Source organism: Notothenia rossii (genome assembly GCF_949606895.1).
Source record: "Notothenia rossii genome assembly, contig: scaffold_470, whole genome shotgun sequence".
NCBI classification, from domain to species: domain Eukaryota; kingdom Metazoa; phylum Chordata; class Actinopteri; order Perciformes; family Nototheniidae; genus Notothenia; species Notothenia rossii.
Window position 1 is genome coordinate 18506 of NW_027639761.1, and position 5890 is coordinate 24395.

General features: G+C 38.0%; 1 long non-coding RNA gene across 1 annotated transcript; it reads left to right on the top strand.

Moving 5' to 3' along the window:
• The first annotated feature begins 1515 nt into the window (after positions 1-1515).
• LOC307027440 lies at positions 1516-3627 on the top strand. The gene is made up of 3 exons (XR_013804637.1): positions 1516-1533; positions 2155-2291; positions 3431-3627. It is a non-coding gene; the product is annotated as an uncharacterized lncRNA (long non-coding RNA).
• Positions 3628-5890: the final 2263 nt, after the last annotated feature.

A 5890-nucleotide genomic window follows, 5' to 3' on the forward strand; every position in this document is an offset into this window, starting at 1 on the left:
GGCTCTCCAAGTACCACCATATGACCAATGTTAAAATTCTCTCTCTCTCTCTCTCTCTCTCTCTCTCTCTCTCTCTCTCTCTCTCTCTCTCTCTCTCTCTCTCCACAAGTGAGATTATAAAGAACAAAATAATAACTTATTCTCACACAACTAATGTCAACTGTACACACATGTCATTTCCTGGACCTATATCAAAGTTTGAATGTAGGCCTCCTGCAACAACCTACATCGTAACAGAAAATGTCCTATTGGGAATTCAGTTCCAATAATAATGAAGCCTCCAGGAGCAGATGAGCCTAAGGGCTAATAGCTCATCTTCAGTCTGCTGATGTTTGCTATTGCCATTTCTGTGGTGGCAAAGTAAAAAAGATAACAAAAAAGATAACAATTAAGGACAAGTGTGTGCTTTTTTAGCGTTTGACCTCGGTCACATTATTTGAGCAAATGCCTTCTTCCTGAGTCACTTCACTCCTCCATCACAGCGGCTGTGCATATCACTTTTGCGTTGCTTGCGGAGCCTGCGCTTGTGCTCGGTTGATGACTGTCCTCCTCCTCATTCACTTGTTCACTTTCGCTGGTAATATTCTCCTCTGTACCTCTCCTCCGAATACCTCCCGTTTTGAGCCACGTTTTTAACATCATTCAGCTTTCTTCTTTCTTTAGCTTGCTTGCAACGTAAGGTCGTAATTAGCAACGCCAGAAATAAAATAAATGTTTTCGTTTCTAAATCTAAAAACAGCAATAGCCTATTAGAACTAATTTAAACCACAGTTTCAATTATCTCAAGCTTATTTTCATTCGTTGTAGTATTTTGATAGTATGATTTATTTTTTAATTAATGTTATTCAATCAAGCCTCAAACTGATGGCACTTGTCCCTATAGCCTATTTTAAATTGAAGTTGTCTGAGGTCCTTACCATCAGCTGCTGTTGCAGTAATAATAGTGTACCTTAATGTCCCAAATGTGCACAATGTAGTGACTGCTTTTCATCTTTTTGTTTACTTAGTTGTGTTTCCTGTATTTTATATGTCTGTATGTGTAAAGGTTAAAGGTGGGGTAGGTACTGTAAGTTTGAGAAACCGGCTCGAGATAGACTTTTTGTTATATTCCATGGAATGCTCTTAACATCCCGATAGCAATGAATATCTAAGTGCTTTGACAAAAAATCCATAAAAAAATGTCATCTGTGGAAGGCTCTGTAAGGAAGTGGCATATTTTTTCCGGTTGTGTATTTTCAAATTCTAGCTCACTCGAGCTGGTTTCTCCAAAATTACCTACCCCACCTTTGAATAAAAAAATAAAAAAATTAATAAAAAAAAAAAAAGATGTTATACGTCAGATTCCTCCAGGTACCACTAGCGGGAGCTGGCGTACCACCAGTGGTACGCGTACCACAGGTTGAGAACCACTGGGATAGAGGATCCAGGACACAGGACCACATCAACAGGATCAGCCTCGACTCAGGATCCCGTTGTAGACACCAAAAAGAGATTTGGGGGAAGCTGGGTTATTCGGAATATGAGAGGACACAGGTACTTTCTTCTTTCTTTTTTTGTTGTTGTTGCATTTGGTTAGAAGATCTGTTTTATTCTCAATTTTACTTACTTGCATTTCAACATTCAACTTCTATTTCTAATGTTTTCTAACAAACTTCTATGAGTTGTCACTGTATAAATGCATAAACCACCAATACTGTCTTTGTATCTTTTCCAATGTTATAAACACTCAACGCTGTTTTAATTATATCATGCGTTTTGCCTTATGGTGAAATACGTGAAGTGGATATATAAAAAGTTAGGGTTGAACTATTTTCATTTGTTTTATTGATTCAAGAACAATCTAATCCATACCATTACAAACAAATCTCAAAGTTTTATCTGGCATTATTGAAAAAATAGTTGAGATTTCATATAAACTATTATTCCTATATAATATTTATTTATATACCCATATCATTACCATTATAGAGTTTAAAATAAATAATCAAGTTGACAGACACTAAAGCTTAATTTATTCTGACATGAAGAATAACAGCTAAATCTAAGAAAGACAATAAGCATTTAATAGTTAAAGATGTTATATTTTCAAAAATAAAAATAATGAAATATTTTTTGTTTTTATTTAACAATTCATGGCACATGTCAATGACGTAGAACAACTTCCGCCGCCGACGTCATCGCTGTCAGTAAACATGGCGGCGTCCTGTATGCGAACCGTGGGATCGATTTTAGGAAAATGTAGGAATTGCAGCTCGAGTATGAACAGTCTCTCATCACAATTAAGCCGACAGGTAAAATAGGATTTTTTGCTTTCACTGAAACTCACAAGTGGTGCCTGTAAAGTAAACGTGAACTCGTAGGGATAGACTGCAATGCACACACACTGACGTCCTTGAGCTAGCATCCTGCTGCAGCTTCCGTTAGCCGAATCTTGCTTGACAAATATATAAAATGACAGTTAAACAAGGTTGTATTACACTTTATCATGGTGCAATTGACTTTGAGACATCCTAACATACATTATTGAGCCCTTAACTAGAATTCGGCTGGGTTCTGATCAAGATATTTACCAAGTAGGCATAGTTTCATATCCTTTTTATCATATAACTTTTACTATATTGACCCCAATTTGGGAACTTTTTTCGTCATAGCGGCATGTTAACAAGGCATTGCACATCATGTGAAAATGAACACACATAAAATCTAAACATATCACAATAGAAAATCAAACGTAAAATATATACATATTGTGAGTGAGAGATGTAGGTACATTTAGCTTGTTTCTTGAATATGCTTTAAGGAAACACAGCTTGCATCACAGCTCTCCACATGGTGTCATTGCTTTAGTTAAAGAAGTGTTGCAGCTCATTCCTTAAGCAGAAGACTCAGATCATATAACATGGGGAAATAAATGGGTGTATTTCTAGCTTGTTATGCATATAAGTCATTGGGCTTTTTTTAATTAACTAATATTTGTTAGAAAAATGTTTTCAACTTCAATTGACTGAAGTTATTTGAAAAGTGGGCTTATTAACACACTAATACCATTTAAGAAGTACAATATAAGAAAAGCACAAGCTTCAGGTATGGGCCATATACTGGAACATTATACTTTAAGAAATAGCTGAGGGCCAATTCAAAATGGACCATGGTCCGTAGTTGGCCCCGGGCCGTAGTTTGGACACCCCTGATGTAGACTATCTGTCAGATAAACACTATGATGGGCCAAATACAGCTACATGGACATTTAAAGTAGGATAGTATTTACATTAAGTGTGTAGAGTCTGCTTCTTGTACACGGCATGTTTGAGCATTAGGGAAAGCGCTAGAAATATCCCATGTATTTTAATTATTATTATTGTCAATATCATCAGAGTGACCGCTCTGTCCTCCTCCTCCTCCTCCTCCTCCTCCTCCTCCTCCTCCTCAGGTGCTGAGCAGGCAGATATGTGTAGCCTCGGTCCTCCGCAGGAAGAACCCGAACCCGGGGCCCGAGAAGTTCAGTCTGGAGTTCATCCAGAAGCAGGTGGAGGAGTACAACAGTGGGAAGCGGCACCTGGCTAATATGATGGGAGAGGACCCCGAGGACTTCACCCAGGAAGACGTAGATGTAAGAGAAAGAGGCATTGTGGTTTTCTTTGGGGTTGCCCAAAGACTCCTATCGTCTTTACCTCTCCACTGTTCCTTGAGCTCTGTGTGAAATGTCACGGGGTTAAGGAACAGTGGAGAGGAGAATTCAAAAGGACCTTATAAACGTGGACAGCAGTGGAACCTATACTCTTCCTTAGGTTGGAAGTTAAACTTATTGTTGTCAACCTCACCCTTAGGTAAATACATATGAATCCACATGATCCCAATATGTATGAATATATTTTTTAATAAATACAAAGGTATTTATTATAAACTTGTTAGGACTTAACATCACCATCCAAAAGCGTTTAAGAGCCCCAAACAGCTCAGTGAACACCGAGAGGCTTTATTTGATCCTTTTACAGTGAAACAGTAACGTTCATATTTCTCCTTTTGATTATTATAGTGTTCAAAACAAAGCACTTTAGCAACTCACGGCTTGTAAAATGCTCAATAAGCACCGTAACTTTCATGATACTTATTTCTCTGTCACAATCGGTTTTTTCTGTAAACGGACAAATGTTGTGTCACGGTAAATGTGGCAGCCGCAAGGAATTGTGGGACAGCATTTTCTCGTCTCCTTATGTAAAAGGAAGGTCCAGTGTTTCCTAAAGGAGGTTATAAAGGAAGTTTCAAAGCTCCTTTCCTATCTTCTAGAGAATTGAACACCTTTCCAACACCGGGTCATTTCCCTCCATCAGGAACCTTCCTAAGCTACAACGGACCATTCGGACGCCTTTATTGGAGGTCATAGGGTCGAAAGAGGGAGACAGAGGGGAGGACATTGTCGGGAATGTTCAGCCGGTTCTGGAATCGAACCGGCTGACTAGGCAGCGCTGACTGCAGTTGTGTTTCTATCTGTTTTCCCTGGCTTATATGTCATCAGTGTGAGGGTATGTGCCTCCCGTATGAATTAAGAACTTACGCCCCTGGCCCTATAAACGTTATTTTAAATGATCATATTAATGTCATGTACGTGATGCTGCTTTCCTCTCTTTCTGAAATACTGATATTCGGGTGGATGCACGTTTTGGGATTTTTAAGAGAAAGAAATTCTGATAGTCTTGATATCTTTCTTTTGGGATTGGCATGTTAAGCAAATATAAAAACTAGGGCCGGGACTCGATTAAAAAAATTAATCTAATTAATTAGAGGCTTTGTAATTAATTAATCAAAATTAATCGCATTTTTAATCACATATAAATATTTGACCTGAGAACAGTGAGAAGCAATTTTTTTCACATGGATTTTAGTATACCATTGAACAATGACTGAATACATAAGCTTAAGCAACAAAACATTGTTTATTTTTTTCAAGGTGGTCCTTAACCAAGACCAACAGAAAAGTGCAATTTTTGCCATAAAGTGTAGCAATAGCATATTTAGGAATATAGTACATTTCAGAGATTCAGGTAGCCTATAGGTAGGTAGACCTTCTGTAAACTATAACACTTTGTTTTTGAAGTAAAACACAATACTTTCAAGTACATTCAGAACATTGGAAACCCTGACTATTAGAAAACATCTCTCTGTTGCTTCAGAGGCCATAACAGACTTTGTTGATTTACCCAACAGTTGATTTAAAAAATCTAATCAATTTCAGTCCAACTCTCTCAATAACCTTGGCCAAAACAATAAACAGTTCAACATAAAGTGCCAGTTGCACCAACAACGTAATAAATAGTTCAACATAAAGTGTACCATTTAAAATAAAATAAAAAAGTGCCAGTGATTGACCTCAATCCCTCCTATTCTTCCAATATCCTGATGAAAAATAAAATCTCTCTGTTGCATAGGCCACTGTTTGATCAACGCGAATTGGGTGTGGGTCCTTGTACTCCTAGTCGGGCTAACGTCCACGCTAGCTTCCACGCTAGCTGCTATAGGTTTTGCATTGAGGTGATACTTGAGGCTTGATGTGCTGCGGTGATATGCAAATTCCTTTTTGCATAATTTGCAAACAACCGTGCTCTTATTGACGCTTCCATCCGTCCGTTTTTTAAAACAAAATGTCCCATCCACGGGGCCAACCAAAGCGGTCTCATCAGCTTCTTCGTTCATGTTTGACTATTGTTCACTGTGGTTTGTTGTTGTCTGAAGTCATGAACGTTAGTTGGTGCTCCAGTATAATCGGTACCACTGAAACTCATCCAGTGAGAAACGTTCCGCTGTGTAAAAATAAGTGCGATTAAAATGCGTTAATTTTTGTGTAATCAATTAATCTTAATTAACGCGTTAAAGTCCCGGCCCTAATAAAAAC